This window comes from Vicugna pacos, chromosome 27 (assembly GCF_048564905.1).
Source record: "Vicugna pacos chromosome 27, VicPac4, whole genome shotgun sequence".
Classification (NCBI taxonomy): Eukaryota; Metazoa; Chordata; class Mammalia; order Artiodactyla; family Camelidae; genus Vicugna; species Vicugna pacos.
In genome coordinates, this window is record NC_133013.1 from 28,361,908 (window position 1) to 28,387,647 (window position 25,740).

A 25,740-nucleotide genomic window follows, 5' to 3' on the forward strand; every position below is an offset into this window, starting at 1 on the left:
AGCCCCTCACTCACACCTCTCTCCCCGTCACTGCCCCGTGTGGCTTGAAGAAAACCCGCATGGCCCCCACTGCCTCTCACCGCACCCCGCTGGCCACGCCTGCGGGACCAAAGAGCTCAGCGCGACTTTCCTGCGTCAGCCGCGCCGTCCTCCACAGGCCCTGGCCCCGGGGGCCAGTGCGGCGGGCGTTTGCTCGGTCCCTCTGTTCGCACCCCGCTCCTCGTGCCTTCTCAGAGCTCCTGACTTCAGGGAGCTGTTTCTCCGCCCGTGTGCCCTCCGAGTGCCTTCAGGGATCAGGCCTCCGGGGGGGTGGGGCTCTCCCCTCTGTGGGCGGAGACCCTGGAACTGCAACCTGACTAGGAGCCTGGAAGGCCAAGGCTGCCGTGGGAAGCCGGCCACGTGACCCTGGCACTTGGCACTCGGTCCTAAGGAGGCCAGGAGGCCAGGAGGCCAGGAGGTCTGGAGGCCCGGCCCAGCAGGGTCTGCATCTTCATCCAGCGGTGTGAGCTCGGGGCACTTATGGGGAAGCCGCCACCCTCAGCTCCCAAGCCACCCTCCTTTGCTGCCCCACCCACTTCCCGGGCCCCGTGCGCCCGCGGGGCCCAGGCTTCAGAACTCGACCTCCCGCCCACCCAAACCCAGCTGCCGTTTGCCCGTCTCCCAGAGGCACGAGCTCGGGGGGGAGCGGTCTGTGAACAGCCGCCGGGCAGGCTGGCAGGTGCTGCTGCCCGCAGAGGTGCCCGCAATAGCGCCTTCGGGAGTCCCTGCTCCCGCTCACTCAGCCCTCCTGCTGAGTCTGGGCTGTCACCTCCTATCTGTCACATGTGTGGAGGGTTAGGGAGCTGAGGGCGGGAGAGGCTGACTTTCAGAGTCCCCCCCGCCCGGGCAGTGAAGATGGCAGTAAAGATGCAGGGAACAAAGACACCCTCCCCGGTGGAGCAGGAGCCTGGGGACCAGCCCTGGTTCGTGCCCGACCAGCCAGGTGATGCTGAGCGGGTCTTTCCTTCCTGGCCCGAGGGCTTCGAGGTGGTGCCTGCCAGCGGAAGGAGGAAGGAGGAAGGCGAAAAGCCGCTCCTGGCTTTCCAGTCACAGCCCAGGTCTCACCCAGTCGATAAGGCTGAAGGACACCAACCTGAGTTGGGACTTGGACCAAGTCCCCAGCCACGCTTTCCCTAAAAGGGGCAGCTGTGAGGGTTGCGTGGCCTTTGTGTGAGTGACAGGCCCTGAAGGGAGGAGGATGCTGCCCCCTGAATAGCAGGGGGCAGAGGCCTAGAAAGAGCCCCTGGGGGGGCCAGGGCAGGCACAGGAAGCCCCTCCCTGAGTGAGTAGGGACTGGGAGGCTGGTGACCCCCGGGGGGGCCTGCCATCCTGCCTCGGCAGTGCGTGCTGTTGTTGCACCGATCGCTGCCCCGGCCCCCTGGGAACCTCAGAGGGGGCTCTCTCTCATTCTTTCTGCCAACTGGAGCCCCCTCTCCTGCTGTGTTCTCCATCTGAACACCCCCACATCTCTGCAGGTGCAAATAGGGCCCTCCTTCACCACTTCCAGGAAATTCTCCCGATGGCTCCTCTGGCTGGAAGGCACCTTTCCCTTTCTCTCTGCATCCCTGTGGGGCTTAGCTCTGTCCTGGGGTGGTTTTGTGCACCAGGTTAGGAATCCCCTGAGCCAGGGTCTGTGTCTCAGCCTGTGTCCCCTCTGAGTCCACAGCCTTGAACACAGCAGGCACTGGACACCTGCTTGAAAGCCCCAGTGACGGGAGGTTAGTGATGGGTCAAGCACATAAAGAGAGGGTCCCCAGAACGGCGGCAGTTCTGGAGCTTCTTGGACCCTGCAGTTTTCCTTGGCGTCTCGAAGGCTCTGGAAGTGGCCCCAGGTGGGGAAAGCTGAGCTCTCACGGTGACTTGGGTGCCACCCACGTCCTGTGAGGCGGTCGGGGCAGCCACGGCAGGCGCTGTTTTACAGGCGAGGAGGCCGAGGCTCTGGCGGTGTGAGGACACCCGTCCCGGGGCAGAACTGGCCCTGGAAGGCCGGCCTTGGACTTCTCACAGCAGGGGACGGTGATGGGCAGGCCCATGCCCGGACTCAGGCAGGGCGGTGCCTCTGGGTCAGAGGCCGTTTTAAAAGAGCCTGTTGTTACTGCGCTGTTAACAAGGGAAAATAAAGGCTGGAAAACCCGTGACCCACAGTCCTCCACCCAGATAATCCATGCGACATTGTTTTTTTTAAAAAGGAAAACCTTCATTTCACGCATAAAATAAAACGTTTAAACCTCGCTATGACTCCCGTCTCTCTCCTCGGTAACCTCTGTCCACAGGCTTTTTCTAGGAAAAAAAATTATGCAGACGGACAGCCTCGCTGTTTCTCCGCATGCGTGATTTATCACACTCACTCGCTCACACGCAGGGCCGTCCGATACCCTCGTGCTGAGCATTGCGATCTTCACACGTCGCTTGTGTTTCTGCACTTTTGTTTATTCTCCGGTGTCCACGTCCCGGCGTTCAGAGCTGCCTCCTTGGATAACGGCCGCGCTGAGTCCGCGGGGTGACGCCCTGCTGCTGTCTGACCACTGCCGAGAGCCTGTGCCCAGCTTTCCTTTGTCGGATAACTCTGCGTGCTTGCGTGACTCTGAAGGAGAAACCTTTAAAGGGAAACTCCGCTCTTTGAGTAAAGTCGTTGGTTCTGGAAAACATTGCACGGTGTCCCCGATGAGTGATAATAATAACAGTAACCCGTACAGCGCCTACGATGTGCTAGACACAGTCTAGACCCATGCGTGCGTCGCTCATTTCATTGTCACAGCACCCTTAGGAAGTAGGTGCTGGTATTATCTGAAGCCCAGAGAGGTGGAGCGACTCGCCCGAGGCCACACAGCCACTGTGTTGGTTTCTTGAGCTGCCATAGCAGAGCACTACAGAGGGCGGTGTGGCCAACAGGAGTGACCTCCTGAAGCCCTGGAGGCTAGAGCCCCGAGACCAAGGTGTCAGCAGGTGCTTTCTCCGAGGCCTCTCCCTGGCTTGCCGACGGCCGTCCTCTCCTTGTGTTCTCACAGGCTCTTCCCCGCGTGCCTGCGTCCAAATTTCCTCTTGTTGTAAGGACATGAGTCCTGCCCCATCAGGGCCCACCCTAACGAGCTCACTCTACCTTGCTTACCTTTATAAACACCCCGCCTCCAAACACAGTCCCATTCTTAGGACGTTAATACGGCAGTTTGGGGTGGGGGACGCATTTGGCCTGTAACAGCTAGCAAGAGGCAGAGCCAGGATTTAAACCCCATCGTGCGTCCCAGAGCCGCATTCTAGACTAGTACCCCATGAAACCCGCACCACCAGGACGGGGTGCGCGGGCTGGGGCGAGTGGCCCTGGCCACGGCAGTGACCCTGAGCCCAGGCAGAGGGGCTCTCCCCGGGGGACACCCTCCGCTCTCAGGGCCCCGGGGCAGCAGCCCCTCTGCTCCGGCTCCAGCGGTGGGAGGCTTCAGCTCAGGTGGCCGGCGAGACCAGGGGTGCAGATCAGGGAAACCTGGCACACGGAAGAAGGTGGGTAAGCGAAGAATGGGAAGCTCACCAGGTGACAGGCTTGCGTGCACGGGGCAAAGCGCAGGTTAAAGGCTGCCGTCAGGAGGGGCAGGCAGGGCGTCAGGGGCCTTGGGGCCACGCGATGAGCCTCGTCTCAATTTGCTTTTAGCCGTTCTAGTGAGATGCGATTCATATGTGGTACAGTTCACCCTCTTAGAGATGGTTCTGTATTTCCACAACCCTCCGCAAGCATCACCTTCATTACCTGTGGACCATTTCCATCAGCCCACAACGAAGCCCCGTGCCCATTGGCAGGCGCTGGCCGCTCCCCCACCCAGCCTGCAGCCACAGCGCATCTGCCTGCCCATTATTTCTTCCCAATCTCCTTACATTCTCAAAACACAGAGCTGCTGCCTTGGACCAACCATTCCTTCCAAAATACAAACAAAACCCCGTAATGAACACTCTCACTTGGGCACCCCCGATACTCACACACCGGTAAGTTACTGAATGAGGTCACATTCCAGAAAACTGCTTGGGTCCAGGCAGATCGGACGTGAAATTTGAGTTCTGTCCTGTAGAAGCTGTGCACCTTTGGAAGAGTGAATGTCCTTCTCTGAGCCTCCTGTCTTCGCCTTGGCAGTGTGGACACTACTGCCGGCCTCTTGGGTCATTGGAGGTTTCAGCGGGACGGGCGAGGCCAAGAACGCAGCACAGGGCCTGGCGCGGCACGGCTTTGGCGAATGTCCTTTTCTCCCCGCCTCCCTCCCTCTCCTTACCGTCAGGCTCCATCTTCCGGCTCTCCGCACGTCTGCGCCACCGTCTCAGAGGCCGATGACTGTTGGAGCGTTGGCGCACGGCTGACACCGGGGGAACTGTGGGCCTTGCCCCTGACTCACACGGACTCATCTCTCTTTCCTCGGGAAGGCCCGTGCCCTTTGCCCGCCTGGCTCCCAGATGGGCCAGCATCTCTCAGGTCCACTGGGGACTGGCCTCGCTCCCCTGGCCCCCGCGGACGCCCACCTGCAGCCGCGGGCTGCTCCTCCACTGCCCCACGCCCTCACTGATGCACAGTGAAGAAGCCCACAGACGGGGCCCTCTCCCTCCTGGCCTCTGATGTGTTTGATCCTGGATGCATAGTTTTTCACCTAAGTGTGAATGTATTTGCAGGTTGATAGGAAACAGCCCCCGCCCTGGTGACATAACACAGGCCCGCCCCGTCCTGGCTGCTATTTTGATTGTGACTCAAATGGACGAGGCCACCAGTGATCATTTACTGAACAGGCACATAAAAAATGACGCCGGGCCGCAGCGCGCTCCCTGACAGAGCCGGCAGCCGCAGGGTGGGCAGTCTCCCTTGGCAGCGCCGCGCTTGCTGGGAGCTGCCTCGGGGGCTCTTTCCTCATCCCCGTGTCCCCTTCTCGGGGTTTTCCCGGGAGCTCTGGGTGGTGGGATGGAGGGTCGGGGCTGAGCTGCAGGCCTTCGGGGGAAGGGAGAGCCAGACCCTCGCGAGGGCGCTGAGGACGCCCCACGCCTTTCCCGCCTCATCTCGCCCCCTGCCCAGGGCAGCATGAGCGCCGTGACCCCCATGTGGTGCAGGAGGAGAGGTGGCTCCCTGGGGGTCCCCCGGCTTGTTATAGGGCCTCCCAGTTCCAAAGGAGGGAACCATCCAGACTGAACACGTCTCTGAAGCCTCTTCTCGCGTGCAGCTCTGCTCTCTCTGGTTGTAATTTTAGGGGAGCAGGGTTGCAGGGCATCCCGAGGAGACCAGCCTCCCCGGATGCGCCCCTTGAAGAGGGGAATCACAAGGGCAAAGGCTGTGGGAGGAAGGTGTGGACATGCGCCCCAGAAACCAGGTGCCTGAGCAGCTCGTGTGCCCCGGGGGGGTCTGGGGCCGGCCGTGCCCCCGGCACGTGCGCGCAGCGCCGGCCTCCCGCCCGCTCCCGGCTGAGCCGAGCCACAGGCTGCCGGGCGGCGTCAGGGCAGCCCGCAATCCAGGTGGGGGCTCCACGCTTGTCTGGGATGACATGGGGTCCCCCAGACTCCAGCCTTTTGCACTCAGCACCATTTTAGCTTTATCTACACACCACCTGCACTGGCACATACTTAACACGTTTGCTTACACAGGTCTCACCTCAGAGACGCCGCGCGTCTGGTTCCAGATGCCACAACAAGGCCAATATCTCAGTAGAGAGTCACGGGGGTTTTTCTGTTTCCTGATACCTGCAAAAATTATGTTCAAACCATACTGTAGCCCATTAAGTGTGCACGAGTGTTGTGTTTAAAAAAATAGTGTACAAACCTTAGTGTAAAAAATACCTGATTGCTAAAAAGTGCCAACCAGCCGCTGGGCCTTCGGCAAGTCATAATCTTTTGCAACATGGTCCCACGGGGGACCTGTCACTGTCAGGTCGCTGTCCCATTCAGGGCAGGAGTGGCAGCAGCAGAGCCACATCACCATCCTTAAGCCTGTGTCTTGGGCCTTCTGCTTCTTCAGGGACTGGAGCTCTGGAGTGGGGCACCCGCAGAGGATGGAGCCCCGGGCCCCCGGAGAGGGGCTGAGAGCCTGCGGGCGCCCCGCGAGGGCCCTGGGAGACGGGCAGGGCCCTGTTCTAAGAACTGCACACACACTAGCTGATTTAGACGCCACAACAGCTCTACGGGAGAGGTCCTAGTTTTAGCCCGTTTCCAGCTGAGGGAACTGAAGGGTTCAGAGAGATGAAATGACTTGCCCGATGTCGCACAGCAGCGCCGGCCTGGCTGCGACCCGAGCCCAGGTGTTCTGGCCCCAGAACAGACACCCCGCCTCTCACAGGCTGCTTCTCTGACCCTGCAGGAGGCGCTCCCTCACCTGCCGTGCCCCCGAAAGGCTCCTCCCTTGTCAGTCTCCTGTGGGTGTGGTTCAGTACCCCACCCTCTGTTCAACTGTACACCCCTGCAGCCCCTACAGGATAGAACTGCCAGCCTTAGTGCTATCTGAATTGGTCAGGCGTTTTTTGACAGGGAGGAAATACAAGGTTTGAAACCCCCGGGTGTCTGAAGCCAGGGAGGGGGTGCTCTGCAGAGCTGGGGTTCTTAGAGCCGGGCTTGCCCTGGAATCTCCCGGAGGAGATTAAAACAAGAGCTGGGCCTGCCCCAGAGTTTGGGGATCAGCAAGGAGGGGTGGTGTTCGAGAATTTGCATTTCTAACAGGTTCTCAGGTGGCAGTGCTGTGGCTGGCTTGGGAACCCCACTTTGAGAACCACTGCCTCAGAGAAAGGGGAAGCTGGGTGCCCGAGGCAGACATTTCCGTCTTCACCGGGGCCGAGGCAGACAGGGGAAGTTGTGGGGGGCGCCCTGTCGGAGCCTGGCAGTGATTATGCACCCCCTCCCTCCGCTGCGCGAGGCCCTCGGGCCCAGCGTGATGAATAGACCTCATTTAAGCCAGGCCCGCGCCTTGTGTGGAAAACACCTCTGTACGGATCTCTCAGGTTTTTATTAACCGTTTTACTGTCACAGTTTCAAAATCAATCAAAGTGTTGCCCTCCGGAGACTCGCGGCGGCTCGAGGGCCGGGGCTCCCGGACTAACTGCAGCGCGGGCGGGGCCTCGAGCGCGGCTGGGCGGCCGAGGGCGGGCGGCGGTGGCCGCGTCCTTCCCCTGCGCAGGGAACAGCAGCTTTGTCCTCTCTCTGAACCGAAGCCTCAAGCCCAGACCAGACCAGCCGCACACACTTGTTGATCCTTGAACTAAACCCAGATCTGAACTTCTCTTGTGAACCACTTTCCAAACCTCTGTTCAAAACAGAAGAGCAAGGGGGCACGAGAGACCCTGAGCAAACCGGTTTGAATCGGAAGGGAACCCATCCTCCCCGAACCAGTCAACTGAAACAGACCTGGGCCATCCAGGCCTTCAGAGTTGATGAGAGTCGATGTTTCAGCAGGCCTGGCTCCCTGGCGTGACAGAAGCCACGCTCAGGTGTGGAGAGGTGCCACCCTGAGCTCCAGGGGGAGCGAGGGTCTCTATACTGACTGAACCCTCCCTGGGAAGCCCCATCGTGTGGCGAGGGAGACTGTACCTCCACCGCCACCTCCCAGCCCAACGTGGGAGGAACACCTGCCCTGGCCTGTCTCCTGAATCCCCAGGGTGTGGCCAAAGCCCTGGCCTGCGGCTAAGCGGTAGGGATCCAGGCCTCGCTGACCTCTGCAGAGGGACCACAGGCGGTGGCCCTAATCCTCACTCAGCCTCCCCCAGCAGAGCGAAGGAGGAAGGTCTTTCCAAACTTGGGTGCAGAGTCAGAGGACCAGGGGACTTCCATTGTCATCACAGTCCTGCAGGCATGCCAGTCCTGCCAAAGAACACGTGTGAAAGAAGGAGCGGCAGTTGTGAGAAAAGAGGGTGGGCGGGGAAGTCCAGGACAAAATGTGTGATTTCTGAGGCCCAGCCGGGCCACCTAACTGGTGTCTACTCTCTCTTGACATTCAGGTGTCACCAGAATATACCCACATGGCTTGAAAGCTTCATCTGCTCGAGCCCTGCTACTTACTCATCCTTGTTCAAATGTGGGCTGCGTCTCTCTCTTCCCTCTTTGAATTCCTTTCACATGCACATGTGTCCACCTGCAAGGTGCCAGGAAAAGCCCTGCTTGTAGGTGGAATGGACCCTTGCCTTCCATTTTGATTAGGAAGTGCTGCTGGGGAATATTACTCAGCCAGAAAAAGGGATGAAGTGCTAACATGTGCTACCCCATGGATGAACCTCAAAAACATATGTTAAGTGAAAGAAGCCAGGCACAAAAGGTCGTAGATTGTATGATTTCACCTGGATGAAATGTCCGGAATAGGCAAATCTACTCAGAAAGACAAAAGCAGGTCGGTGGCTGCAGGCGGCTGGAGGGAGAGGGAACAGGGAGTGACCGCTTAGTGACGACGGGGTTTCCTCTGGACCTGATGAAATGTTCTGGGATGAGATAGAGGTGATGGTTGTACAACATTGTGGACGCACTAAACGCCACTGATTTGCAAACTTACAGTGATTCATTTTATGTTATGTGAATTTTGCCTCCATTGAAGAAAGAAACAAAAGTGTCGCTGGGTTTCCTTCCCCCACCCCCGCGAGCTATCAAACAGCCGACCTGCCGGTGCTGGCAGCTGCGTGGGGAGTAACGTGCAGGGGGCGAGGGGAGAAGCGGGAACATGGCTGCCCTCTCTGGGTCATTGTTTCGGCCCCTCCAGCCCTGGGGGGTTTGCAGGGTGACCGGAGCGCAGCCCCTGAGGCCAGCCAGCCGGGTCAAGCCCTGCCCGCCAAGCCTAGCTATGTGACCTTGAGCAGGTCTCTTAACCTCTCTGCATCTCCCTTGTCTCACCTGCAAAGTTGGAAAAGTAATATTTTTAATAATTATTGTGAAAAAACCTCATAAGCCTGTTGTAGCTTAAATGTAGTCAGCCCTCAACGCATGTCAGCTGTTACCACCTGATGAATGTTCCGAGCTTCTTGGCAGGAGAAGGATGAACTAACCACTAGCCCGTCTCCTCCCCTGCTTGGCTCTCAGTGTGAGAAAGAGGTTTAACTCACATATCTTTAAGCTCCCCCTCCAGCCCGAACACCAGAATAACTGGAACCAACACCCCTGAGAAAAAGCGAAAGATTAAATACCTGTGACGTGCCAGGAGGGACCACATCGGCGTTGCATTTAATCATCCCAATAACCCAGTGAGAGAAGTTTGTCCCTTCCGTGGATAAGGACTAGCGTTTTATCGCTTTCTTTAGTTGCATTAGGAGTGGGTACATGTATTGGAGGTTACATTTCCACTTTACGTTTATTTTATAAGAAGTTCATCACTCCGGGATCTGTTTCACGTGTCCCTGGAAGAAAGGCTTCCTGAGGTGCTGAGAGTGGTCCTTCCAGTCGGGTTGGGATGTAGAAACACAAAGGCCCCGTTCCTAGCCCAGACGGGAAAAACAAGTTCAGTGGGTTTTTTTTTCTCCTTGTTCCCAAACCAGTGGGAGTTAACACGGAGCCCTCCCTACCCACCACCGGCCAACACTTCCCAGCCAGGTCGGACCCCTGGGGACCACAGATGACCGTTCTGTGCGCCCCTAGTGGTCAGCTGGAGAAGCACGCTTGCCCCTGAGCCCGCGTCCACTTCTCAGAGCCCCGGGAATCCCGCGTAAAAGGCCAGACTTAGGAAGCGGAGACCACAGTCACAGCAAGGCTGAGATGGAGGGAAAAAGCACACGGACACTTCCTTTGTTTAGATGTCGGGCCAGACACTGCGCTCGGTGTGTCCATCTGTGGGAACCAATGGAGGAAAAAGGCAGAATGATAAAGGGAAGATGGACCGAAATGCAGGCTGGGCCTTAAATCAGTTAGAGGTGTCATAGCTCACGGAGCAAACCTAACCCCGATGGGCAGATGGATGGTTCTGTGTAACCTAGAGGGAGGTCACTGGTGGCTTCAAGTTCTGTCCTGAGCCCTGAGCTTGTCAATACTCGGGTGCCAGCAGCTGGGTGGAGGCAGACACAGGGAGCAGGGAGGGAGAGTGGCACCCCGCGTGCTTCGCTCCTCACCCTAAGAAGAGATGGAACTTGATCGAAGTCACACCATTGGTTGGTGGCTGAGCCGGCCTGAGGGCAGCGCTGTCCACCGCCCTGTGCTGCCCTGCCCAGCTGAGGAGTCACATGATCCCTCAGGCCTGGCTGGCAGCCACTCCAGCAGGACAGAGCGTAGCGGGGACGAGGGTGCTGCATTACATTTCAGGGGCAGAAAGGTCAATTGCCTAAGTACAGGATGTGGGAGGCTGGCTCACAGCAGTCTTGCGTGAGAGACCCGGGCTGGGGTGAAGGGGGGTGGCATCTGTTGACCACGGGATACAGCCACTAAACAGGGAAGGAGCTTCACCTCCTCCACAGACGGCCTGGGTGGAGGCGATGCGCCCGGAGCCGGGGGGACGATGGCCTCACTGTCGTCTGAGCTTGTGAGCAGCTTCCCGAGCTTTGCTTATTTCTAGGTGTCACAGATTAACAAGCACATCCGGTTTGCAGACCACGAACAGGAGAATGGCCGAGCTGGCGAAGGGTCTGGGGGAGCCTGCCAAAGGCCGTGTTAAAGGGGCTGGAGACTCTTAGCTGGAAAACAGGAGACGAGTAAGGGACCTGCACGGGGCCTCCCGTTCACGACGGGGTTGTCATGGTGTGAAGGAGAGACTGGCCCAGAGGGCGGCACTGGGACTGCAGGCCACCTGGGGTTCACCAACTGCGCCCCTGAGGAAGGGAAGTCCAGGCTCAAATGAAAGCAGAAAATGCGTATGTGCTGTAACGACCCCCGCCTTGGAGAGCCACAGGCTTCTCAGTGTTTAGATACGTGCACATGTGTAACGATCCCACAGAACAAGCCCAAATGCACAGAAGGGCTGGCCTGTGCCTGAGGCCCGGGGAGCAGGGCCCGGGCGGAGGGCTTCTGTGCTTTCTTTACCAGGATGTGGGCTCCTGGGACCCCGGGCACGGCAGACGTTCCCGGACCGGCATGTGTAGCCGGGGTTGGCACTGCTGGGTCACGGGGTGCGTGTGTCTGCAGGGTGTAAGAAAGCTCCGCTGCACCCGCTCAGAGCACCTGGGCGACTTTCGACAGTACGACAAGGCCCCTCTCCTCTGCCCAGGGGACCTTGGCGCTCTCGGGGGCAGAGCCTCGTGAGAAGACCTTCTGGGCTGCCCTCCATCCTGCAGTCTAAGGGACCCGTAATCACTGTGCATCCGCCACATGCCTGGCCTTGTGCGAGCCTGTGCCCGCCCTCCCTCCACCCCTGTGACGCCATCAGCGAGGCTCACGCAGGGGGAGGGTGCAGCTCAGCGGTAGAGAGCATGCTTAGCATGCACACGGTCCTGGGTTCAATCCCCAGTATCTCTTCTAAAGATAAATAAGTCAATAAACCTAATTATCTCCCCCCGGAAACAAAATTTTTTAATTAAAAAAACAGCAACAATGCTCAGAGAGCTTTCTCAAAGGAAGTCAATCTACTGTCCGATTCCGAAGCTGGTCTTAGCTCCATTATGCAAGCTCCCACTGGACTTGCTTAGAACCGCCTCCCAAGGCCCAACCCCCCGGGAAGCTGGACCTTGGCTTTGCGCCCCTCCGCTCTGGCTGCAGCCGTCGGTCCTTGTCTGTTTCAGGCTCGTGGTCTGTGCTGCCTGGCCGGCTGGTGATCTTGGACCCACGTCCTGGTGTCTCACGACTGGGGATGGTAACGCCACGCTTTTCCCCTTTGGGCCCCTGGCATGTGGCACAGTCGGTGACCAGGTCAATGATGGTGACAACAGTGAACGTGTATGAGGGGCTCACCACAGGCAGGCCCTGTGCTGACGACTTCCTGAGGACCCCATTTCACTGTCCGCAGCAACCCCATTTTATCCCCATTTTGCAGACAAAGAAACTGGGGCTGGGGGAACTTTGGTCACTGGTCTAAGGTCACATAGCCTCTGAGTGGTAGAGGCAGGATTTTAACTCTGGAGCCAAGGCCCCTACCTGCCTGGTACAACACACCTGGCCAGATGGATGAGCCAGGAAGCCCCAGTCTACCAGATGCTCCACACAGAGGAACTGCCGCCTGGTGACAATGACACCGCCTGGAAGATTTAATTCAGCTCCACAGGGAAGCCTGTGTGAACAGGCAGCCCCAGGTTGGGGAGGACCCCAGGCCTGGCCTTTTATCCCTTCCCTGCCCCCTGCTGCCAGCTGGGGCCCCAGGCAGCCCAGGGTCCTCTCAGGTTCCAGCGAGGAAATGGCCCTGCTCCAGTTTGCAGCCTTGGCGGTTGCTCTGGGCAAACTGCAAGCCAGCAGCTGTGACTCCAGTCCCCAAGGCTCCAGCCTCCGTTACCTGTGTCAACACTTTTATTTTTAAAGCGGCAGAGCCAAGGTGGGGGCTGGGGGTGGGCGGTGGGGGGGCTGGCCCTTATCAGCGCTGGGGTCCTTGCATGTGTAACACCGTCGTATAATTAACAGTGAAGATCATTTACATTGTCGCTTAGCTAATTTTCATAATGTTTTCTTTATTATCAGAGGAAGAAATTAACCCAAGAATTTATTTACATAGCAGCCTCAAGCAGTAACAGCTTGCTAATTGCCTGTTAGGTGATTAATAAGCTTCCAGCAGATGCTGATGCGTTGTGGGCTCCCCGTTTCAAAGGTGCTCTTGCCTCACGCTTGTGTTTTTGGCAGCTTAATTAGTGCAATAATTATGTACTTGTTGCTCCTTCTTTCGAGCAAATACTGTCAAATGCTTAAAAGATTAAAGTGAATTATATCCTGAGAACTCGCAGTGCTTGAGGACGCCCGTTCTTGCTAACTTCTCTGCCGGTTCAAACATAGAAGAGAAAAGCGAGAGAGGGTCTGACCAACCAGTTGGAGCCGTGTGAGGCGGGCCGGGCCGAGCCCTGGTCCTGGCGCTGTACCTGGAGCCTGCCTCAGGTTCCCCACCGCAAAGGACGGGCTGTTGGCATGAAGAGGGAGGAGGGGACAGAAGCGTCAGACAGACTCAAGAGACAGAGCAACTAAATGCAACGGGGAGGTCTCACTTGGGTCCTGATGGGAACAAACCAGTTGTGAAAAGACATCTTTGAGCTCATCAGCAGAACTTGACCCCAGACAGCACAGTAAGTGACCTCCAGAAGTCACCGTGGATTTTATTCAGTGGGGTAACGGCATAATGGTTATGTGAAAAAAGGGGAGGGTGCAGCTCGGCAGTAGAGCACATGCTAGTCACGCACGAGGTCCTGGGTTCAGTCCCCAGCACCTCCTCCAAAAATAATTAAACCTAATTACCTCTCCCCCGCCCCAATCCCCCCAAAAAACAACAGCAACAAAATGATTATGCAAAAGAAAAATATTTTTATCCATTAGATACACATACTGGAGTATTTAGTGCTGAAATGATACGATGTCTGTGATTTACCTTAAAAGATTCCAGCTCCCTCCTAAAAATAGTAGGTCTGCAGATTAAATAAGATCACAAAATGTGGACCAATATTGAAGCTGAGTAATGGGTACATTGGGGGTCAATATAACTGTTTTCTCCACTTTTGTGTGTGTTTGAAAATGTGCGTACTAGAAAAGTGAGAACACAGAAAGTAAGGGGGTGGGATGCTAGCCAGACGGGCTTTGGGACCCAGCTGCCTCCGTTCAAGTCCGGCTCTCCCACTGGCTAGCTTGTGGCCTCAGGCAAGAGTGCATCGTTTCTGTGCCTCAGTTTCTCCATCTGTGATATGGGGATATACTTGCTGCTGGGATTTACGAAGACAATGCAGCTTCACCTTTGTCACCCAGGACCAGGCCTAGCACCTCAATCTCTCCAAGGCTTGCAACCCAGGCCCCTTCAGAATTTGATACAGTGCTGGATCTTACCCTCCTTATCCCCATCCTGCTTTTGGCCAGACTCCGGGGAGCCTCTGTCCTGCAGTCGTGGGGTGCTAAACTTGCCTTGTGGCCAATTGTCTGGGTTTCACCTGTTGCTGACTTTCCAGCCCCTCTCAGCCCCTGAAGCTGCACCCAACCCCCCGGCACCAGTCCCTGTGTCCTCCTCCCACCCACCGAGGCTTGGATCCGTTAGGGACCCAGCCTCTCAGAGTCATTCTCATTTTAGAGCGGGAGCTCAGTGAAGGTTTGGTATCGATGGAATAAACGAACCAATTGATGAGAGATGCCACTCTCCGTCTCCCTCCCTGCACTGGCCCAGGGTGCAGCCTCCAGGCCCCCATTCAATAGTCCGGATCCACAGTCCGAACTCCTCTTACCTACCACGGATGGGGCTCCTGCCCACGATCTGAGCCGTGGGGAGTTTGGTCCTGTCTCCAAGGTGAATTTAATCATAGCATCATCCTCACCCATCCAATCCCTGGGTCCACACAGATGTAGCTCTGAGCACACACGCTGACAAAACGGGCCTGCAAGATATTACAAGGCGTGGCGGGGAAAGCCAGGGCGTCTCGGCACCGGTCCTCAGCACGGGGGCTAAATCAGCCCCTCCTCCGGGAAGCCCCCGGGGGCATCCTGGGGCTTACAGGGCCTTCCGTGTTTGTGTTCTGCACCTGGACTGGAAAATGTGAGCCACCAGCCTGGCTTTTTGTCATCTGAGTGAAACCTCTGTTCTGCATAAAGTCGGTGGGGGCAGAAACCACCCTTTCCTTTTCCTGTACTGACCTGGCCCCACCAGCTCAGGGTCGAGCAGAGAGCTCTGTAGACCCTGAAGTGCCACAGAAGCGAGGATCCCAGAATCCAGAATCCTTAGCCTCTTGTTCAGAGGGGAAGAAAGCGAGGCCAAGGAAGGCTCACTGAGTCGTGCAGGGCCCGGGCGAGTTCCGGCTCTGAGCGTGGCTGGGCAGTGGCTCTCTCCACCACCCCCTGCTGCCCCTGTGAGTGCGAGCCAGGTGGAGTCAGGATGGCACTGGCCACGGAAGCAGAGGCAGGGAGACCGTGGCACACGTGGCTTCCAACCTGAGGGACTTCAGGGGCTGGGGCGGAGCCAGATGGAGCCAGACAGTGAGGGGTTTCCAGACAAGGGACTTTAAACGCTAAACCTGAAAAGTCCCAGAAAAGTCAGAACGAGTTGGCTACTCTGTGCTTGTCCGGGGTGCTCGCCTGCCTGCCTGCCTGCCTGGCCGTGGCTGAGCGAGTCCCAGGTACAGAGCGCCTGGTTCAAGCTGGGCCAAGCATTTCCTTCCTTCCGAGAGCTTGAAGCTTGAGTGGAGGGCCTTGGGAAAAAACACTGAGAGTGTGTCCCTCTAAAGGCAGAGCCCAGAGCGAGGAGTCCACCAGCCCTGGCTGCCTGAGGCCAGGAGCTCAGCTCTGCTTCGATTCTTTGGCTACTCCAGAGGTTTCCAGTATATCCAGTTTCTGCCTTTCCCACCTCCCGGCACTGACTGAGTCCCCCTGACATACCCTGGTGTTATACCAGCATCTCTCATCTTGGGTACTTCCCAGAGTGGCTCATTTTTATTCATCTGTCTGACTTTTGATGATTGCTAGTCTGTGGCTCCAGAGGAGAGAGGCCAGGTCTGTGTGTGCTTACCACCCAAGGCCGGAACCCAGCACAGTGCCTGGCCTCACTCTTAGGGGGAGGGCACAGCTCAGGCGGAGAGCACCTGCTTAGCATGTACGGGGCCCTGGGTTCAATCCCCAGCACCTCCGTTAAAAAATAAATAAACCTGATTACCTCCCCCTTAAAAGTAATAAAAAATGATTTTAAAAATTAAGAAAAGGTATACAGTAAGTTACTTCTGTAGAGCACAGGGAACTATATTCAATATCTTGTAGTAACCTGTTATGAAAAAGATTATGAAGACAAATCTATGTGTGTATATGTACGACTGAAACATGCTGCACACCAGAAACTGACACATTGTAAACTGACTATACTTCAATAAAATTCTTTTAAAAACAGATTTTTTTCCAAACACTTGCCATATGCCAGCGGAACAAGGGAAGGAGAACTGAATCCAGAGTTAAGTTCTGTTGCTGGTGACCAAATGGACCTTGAGAAATGATGCTTTTCTCCAAAGGCGTAGCTCAAGGTCTCCCTTTGTACTTTGTTTGCTTCCTTCACACAGTGAACGCTGAATGCCAACTATAAGGGAAATACGAAATCCGGCCCTTGCCCTCCAGCAGCGGTTCTCAGACTTCAGAGGCTCCGAGGTGCCCGGGGGGCTTGTTGGAATGCAGATCCCCGGGCCCCCGCCCCAGAGCTCCCGAGTCAGCAGGTCTGGGCTGGGAGCGGAGACCGTGTCCTAACAAGCTCCCGGGCGAGGCTGATGCCTCGGAGGGGTTGGGACCGCTGCCCTGCTGGAACTGGAAACTCCAAGGAGAAGGGCTCCCACAGAGGTGACTTTTCAGTGCGTGGCAGGAAACAGAAGCACGGCCATTAGGTTTTCGGCATCTGTTTCCCCTTTTGATGGCAACACCAGGACTTCCTTTTGAAGATCTATGCCTCCTTCACGCTCAGACCGTGTGTTCCAGATAAGGCTCCCACCTGGCTCTGCGGTAGAATGTGAGCCCAAGAACATACAGCCAGGAACTGGGCTCACCCAGTCACGTGGCTTACCTTGTCCACTCGAGTCGGATCCTAGGACCTTTGCCAGAACCCCCGGGAAGGAGGGTTCTTTTCAGGCGGACTAGAATGGCTCACATTCATCTTGCCACCATGAGGAAAGAGCCTCTGAAAACAGAGTCTATGGGAGAAAAGCAGAGAAGAGGGCATTGTTTAATGCCCCTGGATCCAGCCATGCCTGAAGCCAACAGTCCCTGGGCTTGTCAGCTACATGAGTCAACAAACCCCCCTCTGCATAGGTCATATTTGGAGACGGGATTTTCTGACACACAATAGGAAGCTGACCACTTGATACAAAGTGCTCCAGGAATTTTGAGGGGAGTCATCCTTCCTGAGTCAGGGAGGCTTTGTGGATGGTCAGAGAAGGGAAAGGAGAAAGCCTTCTAGGTGCAGAACTGGGAGAGTGGAGGATGTAAGCGGAAGCGCGTGGTGGGGAAGAGTGAGGTGCAGAGGTCATGGCAGAGACCGGTGGGCGGGTTCTCAGTGAGAAGCCTCCGGGAGAGTGGAGCCCGAGAGGAAGGGGGGCGTCTTGCCACCCCGCTGGGAAGGCACTTTGCCTTCTGCAGCCTTCTTTCCCAGAAGAGGTCACCCCCGATGCCAGAGGTTCCCAGAGCCTGCTGGTTCCTTGGGTCCAGACTTCCTGCCCAGACGGGGCAGCTGGGATGAGGTCATGGCTGGGGAGAGATTTCATCCTCTCGCTAAGCTGCTTCTTTCAGTAGCAATTGCTGTCTTGCTTAATCTCAGAATTATCTGATTGTCACAGTCGAGTTTTCCACATTAGGCAGCGAGCCAACGAGTTACTTAACCTATAATTGCCCTTTAATGAAGCCCATCTTCAGAACTGAGTTGTCAGAGGGAAACTTGTAAACACACAGCGAGGTCCAAGACCGCGCTGGCCCCAGACATCGCAGCCAGGCCCTGGACTCCTCTCTGGCGTCAGGCACATTTGTCTCAGTTCCTGGGGCTTTATCGCCGGCGGCCACCCAGAGCAGAGAGGAGTCTGCTGCTCGCAACAGTCGCCAGAAGAAGGTCGAGCTTTCTAAAAGCAAGATTAGGGGACTTGGTTTGGGTGCACACATTCCCCTTAGCCGAGGGCCTCCTCCTCCCCGGGGTTCTATGAGAGGTGACAGCAGTGGCCAACTTCTCAGCTTGAACTTTCCAAAACCCACACAACGCCTGTCTTCAGTGCAAATGCACGGTGGTGGGTGTGTGGCTGGTGCAAGGCCCACACGACAGAGACGGTAGGTGAGGGAGGCTGACGTCACAGAGGGGTTCTTCCTACAGCAGCTGTCTGGGCTGGGCCTCCCCCGAGTGTGGTCGGGCATCAGCCCTCCGGCAACTTACAGTTGCCTCCGAGAACATTAGAGATGAGGTGTCATCCTCAAGCCATCGGGGGCGAATCAGGACGAGGGAAGAAATATTTACAGAGCACCCACTGCGTGCCTGGTGTTGTGTTAGGCACTTTATGTACTTTGCCTCATTTCATTTTCGGAACAACGCTAGGAGCTAGGTCCTCTTATCCTTATTTTATAGATGAAACATGTGCAGCCCAGAGAGGTTAAGTAACTTGGCCAATATCACACAGCATATGGGTGCGGGAGGCAGGGTTTGAACTCAGGTTTATTTGATGCCCTGGCCAGTAAGCACTCTTTCAACAGCCCGGTGGTTCCTAATCATAATGCCCATGGTGCTGGCCCAGAGCCAGGGAGGGTGCAGATGAGAAGGGCTGTGGGTCCATGAGTAAGATACTGCCTTGTCTGGGACGTGCTTAGAAACAGCGCAGGAGCGCAGTGATGGAAGTGGACAGGAGCACGGGCGGGAAGCTGGGCTGTGAGACGGTGCGTGGGGCTCATCAAACAGTTCTGTCTAATTTTGTCCAAATTGGAAATTTTTCATTACGAGAAAGGTTTTCAATGTCAGCACTTTCTCTGGAAGTCAGTGGCCCCTCCCAGCACTCCCCAAACACCCTGTACACGTCTGCCACTTCCCTGCACTCACCATGTCACACGATAGTCACGTTTTGGGGGGGGTAATTAGGTTTATTTATTTTTATGTATTTATTTGTTTATTTTTTAATGGAGGTGCTGGGGATTGAACCCAGGATCCCACGCGTGCTAAGCAGGCCCTCTACCACTGAGCCAGGGCCTCCCCCCTTAGAGTCACCTTTGCGATTTTCTGTGTCCCTCCAAGACCGTGAGCTCCTTGAGGACAAGGACAGCGTCTGTCTTGTTTGCCTGACCAGTTTTCATAGGCTGAGAAAATGAAAAATGGGTCTGGTGCACAGCTGAGTGAATGAAAAATCCAGAGAACTAGGCCTTGGAGGCTGGCTGAATTCCGATGAGCCTAAGGTCACAGAGAGGCCACACCAGGTGGGGGACGGGCTTGAGCAAAGGCACAGGCAGCGAGCAAGCCGAGTTCAGAAGTGAGGAGTGGGGGGCAGGGGGGCAGCCGCAGCTGGGACAACAGCCGCCGGTGGTAATGTTCTGCTTGGGCCGGCCGGTGTGTCCACTTTTTAATAACTTATATTTCACAGACGAAGCACTGACAACATATTTTTTATCTTATCAGCACAGCAGGGTCAATCCCCACTGCGGCTGTGAAAAGCAAGGCTCTCCATTTCAGTCTCAGCTCATTAACTGAAGAAAGTTGGCCCGCGTGCACCCGGCGGAAGGCAGCTCCAAGTGGATGTCGACACATTTTTGAGGACTTGAAGGAAACAAAAGAAGTCAATTAAGGGGACAGCCTGGGGTTCCAGTTGGGACTCTGAATCCTGCTGCCTTTCTGAAGAGTCCCCAGCAAAAGAAAGAGGAAAAAAACAAACCTCCTTCTCCAGGCCACCCCAAGAGTAAGAGCCACGTGGACACGGGGACCTGGAAAGGCCGGGCAGGAAGCTGGGGTGGCTTGGGATCGGGCGGCCCTGACAGGGCTGGGTCTGTGCCCTGAGGCTCTGCAGGCACGCGGGGTCTGGTCGCCCGCCAGGCTTCCTGATGAGACGCACGCCCCTCCGCTGGCTTTGGTCGAGGCTGCGAGACCTCAGATGCCGTCCACGGCCTTGCTCACGCAGATGGACGTGCTCCACCAGAGCACAGTGCGCACGGATGGTGGTGACAGCCGTGCAGATGTGTGCAGCTTACGTAGTTTTACCAAGGGCTTCTGCATCCCCAGTCTCTTCTGGCCCTCCCGGCAACTCTGGGACAGAACAGGACTGGAGAGCAGGTCAGAAACTGCACTCAGACAAGAGACGCAGTGTTCCCACCATGGCACGGCGGGGAAGTGGAGGAGCCAGGAAGCCTCCCTCTGATTTGGACATGTGGTCCTTGCCAGGGGCTCTGCACTTGGACCAGGTGAGGGCCCAGGTCTCAACCCCCTGCCCCGCCCCGGTTCTCACAGCCTGCCTAACACTCCATCGTGGACAAATGAGATTCGGAGGATCTCTGTCTGGTCCTGTTGCCTCCTAGAAATCGTGATGACTCCCACTGCCTCCTGGAAATACCGAAGATTTCCGTCTTCTGGGCCTGTCTCCATTTCAGTTCTCCGAGTTACTTTGTGTCTCTGGAATGTGAACTGGCCGTGAGCACTGACGTCCCCGAGACGAGGCGAAGTGAACACCACCGTGCCTGGGTCAGGGATTCCCTGTGTCGCAGGGCTCGGGGCTCCTCAAGGGGCCTTCACGCTTGTCGTCTCACTGGTGACAAGCAGCGATCCCGCGAGTTGTCTCGGGTGGCAGCCGTCACCTTCCTTAGAGAGCAGGGAACGAGGAGCAGGGACGCTCCGCGCCTTGTCTGATGTCTCGCTTTCTGCCCTTTTCACTTCCTCACATCTGAAGACCTGGGTTTTAGAACAAAAATCCTGGGGAGGGAGGAACTCTTCCCTGTATTTTTGAGAAGCTGACGTCATTATAAAGTAGCAGTTACGGCAGCCGTTTCAACACCTTATTCACACGTTTTGCTTTTGTGCCCCTTCTTTTGTTCTTTATTTGCTGTTTCTGGAAGTGGAAGCTTGGGGATGTCCCCTCCCCTTTGAAGCCAAAGTGTTCAATTTTAGACCTCCTGACCTTGCGTGGGTGGGGGCGGGGGGAGCCCAGGAGGGGTAGGAATGCTCCCCTGTCTTCCTTGGTGCCCCCCCCCGGAGGCCCTCTCTGGGCGGAGGGGAAGGCGGCCGTCAGGGGACGCGACGCTCTCCAAGCTCACGGTCACGGTTCACACCTGCCATTCTGTATCACAGCCAGACGTTTATCTGTCTATTTTCCCCACTGGGCTGTGAGTGCCCTGAGTGGATAGGGAGGGGAGGGGTCATATTTGGGGTTCACGGGGGGAACAAACAAACAAACAAGAACACAAGACTCTGGCGGAGGCAGAAGTGTTGGGAGGGTTAGTGGGGGACGCACCAGCGCTGGGGCCTGTCAGGACTTCACAGCAGGAAACCAGGGAGGCGGGAGGAAACCTTGAACAAAAACAGGGACCAGGGGTTCAAAAGGAGGAGGTGGACTCCTGGGCTTTTCAGGATGTGCGTGAATCTCTACAAGGACTGAGGGGAGGGTCAGGGACTAGCTCTCAGGTTCTGGGGTGGACACCCGGGGTGATGGGTGATAGGGAACACAGGAGAAAACGCTTCAGGGATGGAGAGAACCGTGATGGTTTAGTTGCGGACAGAGCGAGTCTAAGGTGCCGGTGGGTCTGGACGGCAGACGTAAAGCTGGGCTGGGGGTACTTGGGTCGGTGTGACGTGCCTGGTTCTCTCGGCCCGCTGTGGGCTGGGCCTCTGCCTCTGGGACCTACTGCTTGGCTCTCCAGTGGCCCTGAATGACCTGGACCACTTCACCTCATAACCCTCCTGTTCCTTTTGCCTTCCACCAGACGCCTGCCGTGAGGTTTCCCGAGGCTATGGGAATCTCATTCAATAGCCCTTGTGAAGCATCAAAGGTCATCTCACACCAAGACACAGCAAGAGAAGCCAGCAACCTGCTTTTAAGTCTTGGCTCAGCCAGTAACTACTGTGTGATCTGGGGCAGATCACTATCCCCAGGCATTGCTGTCCCCAAACTTTAGTAGTAAAGCAGTTAAGTTCTCGTGCAGGTACTGTCAGGGTAGCTGTGTTGGACTCACTCTCCCACATAACAGAGTCTTAAGGTGTAAGTGAAATATGCAAAACAAGTATTTGAAAATACCAGCTGCCAAAACCAGGCAGAGACTAGAATGGGATTAGCCTCTAAACAAAGACAACGTCGCTGGGTGATTCGTGTTTCTGTGCCTTTTCCCCCGAGTGCACAGTACCCCGGTCTGCACCGCACGAGGTAGTCTGGACTCGAGTCGAAAACCATAGTATTTCTGACCTTAACTGTCAGAGGCTGGAGCTCAAGTCTGCCAGAGCGGCTGGAGCCGAGGAGACAAATCCTGGGAAGGGAGACCCTCTGAGGGGAGAGCTCCCAAGTCTGCATGTAAACTGCCCTCAGATCCTTGACTGACCCTGACCTGCGCGTGCCTGGGGATGGCATCCAGTGGCCGGGGGAAAGTGTCGGCTGAGAGGCTGTAAGAGCCGAGCGGAGGTTTCAGCCGGGGCCCTGCCGCAGATGCACAGACAGAACTTGGAATCTGAGTCTCACCAAGGTAGCAGAACAAAATCTGTGTCCCAGAAACAAGGGACTTACAGTAAAACTAAGAAAGTGCAGACGCAAGCCTCTACGGGTTTGAAGTGATCATCCAGTAACTTAACTGCCAGACGTAACAAAAATCAACACTCTTCAGAAGGTAGTAAATCCGGAGTTTCTGCAACGTCTTATCCACAATGTCTGGTGTAAATTAAAGGGATAATCAAAGGATGTTACGAACAACATTGTTACTATCAGATTTTACAACCTAGGTGAAATGGACAAATTATTTGAGAAATACAACTTATCAAAAGAGACACACGCACAAGTATTGCAGAAAATGGAAGAGCTCTGTATCTGTTAAAGAACCTGACTTAATTATAAAAAATTTCCCAACAGAGAAAATTCCAGCCGCGAATGGTCTCACACATTACTGTCCTTAAACGTTTTGGGAAAAAATAATTGAATCTCACACAAATTCTTTCAAAAAGTAGAAGGAGAGAGAAGACTTCCCAGCTCACTTTACATGGCCAGCATAAGCCTGAAACCAAAATTGACAAAGACAAGAGAAGGAAATTACAGACACGGAAAGAACATGTTTATGTCCTTTCAAAACACATGTGTTGAAATCTTGACCCCAAACGTGATGGCTTTAGGAGGTGGGGAATTTGGGTGATTAGTTCATGAGGATGGAGCTCTCACGAATGGAGTTAGTGCCCTGATAAGAGACCCCTTGAGAGCTCTCCTCTACCACATGGGGACACAGAAGGTAGCCACCATCTGTGAACAAGGACGTGGGCTCTCACCAGACACAAATCTGCCAGTGCCTTGACCTTGGACTTTCCAGTCTCCAGGACTAAGAGAAAAAAATGTTTGCTGTTCAAGCCACCCAGACTATGGCGTTTTTATTAGGGCAGCCTCAGCAGACTAAGACATCGGACAACACCCCTTATGAACACAGATAAAAAAATATTCCTTCATAAAGTATTTATGAACTAAATCCAGCAACATTTAAAAAAGGTAATACGTCATGGCCAATCGACGTCTATCCCAGGAATGCAAGGTTGGTTTAATATTTGAAAAACCAAACAACTAATAGGACAAAGGAGACAAGCTATATGAACATAGATCCAAAAGAGCATTTGACAAAATTCATCATTTATTCATAATAAAAAAATTCTCAGCAAACTAGGAACAGAGGCTCCTTCCTCAGCCTCCTAAAGGGCATCCATGGAGCACTAACCTTTACCGTAAATGCGACCGATCTAAACCAGCAGGTTCTTCCCCTTGAGGCGGGAATAAGACGCGATGCCTGCTCTTGCCGCTTCTGTTCAGCATCGTGTTAGAGACCTCAGACCAAGCAACAAGGGGGAACAAGAGAGAAACGGGGGCATTGAAGTGTGAAAAAAGACGTAAAACTGTCTTTACAGACAACATGATTTTTTTACTTAGAAAATCATAAGGAGCCTGCAAAGCAACCCCCAGATCTAACACGAGGGCTCGGCAAGCTCATAGGGCACCAGATCCAAGTACAAAAATCTATTGTGTTTTTATACACTAGTGACAGAAACATGAAAAATGAGCATTTTAAGTGCTCTTTCACATGAATATCCCAACACACAAAATACTTGGGAATAAGTTTAACAAAACGTGAATAATATTTGTCATAAAATGACAAAGCACTGTTGAAAGACATTTTTTAAAAAAACTTACAAATGGAGAGATATTCCATGTTGATTAACTGAAAGGCTCAGTATGGTCAAGATGTCAATTCTCCCCCAATTTAAAGTAATCCCAGTTATAAGCTCAACAGGTTCTTTTATAGAAAACAACAAGAAACAAGTTATTAAGAATTCTTATGAAAGAGCAGAGATACAGAATAGTCAAAGCAACATTAAAAAAGAAAGAAAATCTTAGAGGAAAAAACTTACGTTACCTGATTGAACACTTACCGTAAGGCTACGTAATCAAGACAGCGCGGTAATGCACAAAGACAGACAGATACGCGGAACAGACTAGGAAAGCCAGAAACAGGGCCATGTATATACACTGAATTAACTTTCAACCAAGATGCTGAAAAGCAACTTCATGGAGCAAAGAAAATCTTTGCAACAACTGGATAAACACAGAGTTAAAATCAGCTTAGGCCTCTACCTCTCACCCCACGCAAACATTAATTTGAGCTATATCATGGGCATCAAGGTAAACGTTAAAGTGATAAAGGTTTTAGGAGAAGATATCTGTGACCTTGGGGTGTATGAACAGCCAACAAACACGAGAAGCTGTGCTCAGTGTCATCAGTCATCAGGGAAGTGCGCATGAGGGCCACGTGAGCTGCTGCCGGACACACCAGGGTGGCTGCGATGGAAAAGACCAGCAGCACCAAGTGTGGGTGAGGACCAGGAGCAGCCGGAGCCCTCCCCCATTTCCGGCGAGCGTGTAAATGGTGCAACCCCTTCAATTGTAAATTTCTTATAAATTTAAATATTGGCCTCCTTGTCATCCAAGCCCACCCCTAGCTGTTTACCTAAGAGAAATGAAAACATACGTCTGCACAATGTCTCACATGGACGCTTGCTGCCGCTCTGTTCCACGGGCCCCCAGACTGGAAGCAACAGAAACGACCGTGATTAAACAGACAGACGCACTGGATAAACCAACACTGCTTGCTCCCCCACGGGCACCGGATCCGAGGGCACTGGATCCAGGTGCGAGGCACACAGCAGCGGGGATGGGCTTCACAGACGTCACTTGGATGAAAAAAATGATACACAAGAGACCAAACACCTGGTGATTCCTTCGACGTGAAATTCTTCAACAGGCAGAATCTGAAATCCGAAAAGTGGTGCCTTTGGGGTGGGTACAACCGGAAGGGACACAAAAGGACTTCTGAGGGCAATGGAAGTGTTCTGTGACTTGGCTGACATGGTATATACGTTCACCCAAAGTCGCTGAGTCGGGGCAGGACGGGCAGAGCTCAGGGGCAGAGTGCCTGCTGAGCAGCATGAAGTCCAGGGCTCAGTCCCCGGTACCTCCATTAAAAATAAATAAATAAACCTAATTACCTCTCCCCCTCAAAAATTAAAAAATAAGCAAAAAAAAAAAAAGAAAGAAAAAAAAAGAAAAAGGAGACTTTAAAAAAAAGTCATTGAGCTGCACACTAAAAGTACATTGCACTCTGTAAACTTTGCCTCAGTCAAAAAAACAACCAAGCAAGTTTAAAAAAAAATCATGAGGACGCTGACACCCCAGGCAGCCTGAGTGCAGAGACCTGTGGCCGACGTCAGAGCTTTCCCTCCTCCGCACCAGCCGGGGGCGGGGAGGGACATGTTCGGGTGGAGAGCCCAGGGCGGGGGCTCGGCCTGTCCCAGCTGCCCGAGCGAGTCACTTCAGCTTAAGGAGCATCTGTAAATTAATCCTGAAGTCTGCGTGAGTGTCAGTGTGTGTGTGCGCGCGTGTGTGTGTCCCTCAGTGTCACACGCTGGTCTTCTGTGTGTGCGTGCGTGCGTGTGTTTTCTTTTAAGCCTCCTCCCTCTCCTTTTCTGCCACGGCCTTCAGAAAAAATAAC

At 54.8% G+C, this 25,740-nt stretch overlaps 1 long non-coding RNA gene across 1 annotated transcript; it reads right to left on the reverse strand.

The window, feature by feature from the left end:
- Positions 1-2,226: 2,226 nt before the first annotated feature.
- Positions 2,227-4,081, reverse strand: LOC140689657 (uncharacterized). Its single transcript, XR_012064674.1, has 3 exons — positions 4,006-4,081; positions 3,563-3,778; positions 2,227-2,677 (listed from the first exon to the last, which is right to left on the reverse strand). It is a non-coding gene; the product is annotated as an uncharacterized lncRNA (long non-coding RNA).
- Between the last annotated feature and the right edge of the window lie 21,659 nt (positions 4,082-25,740).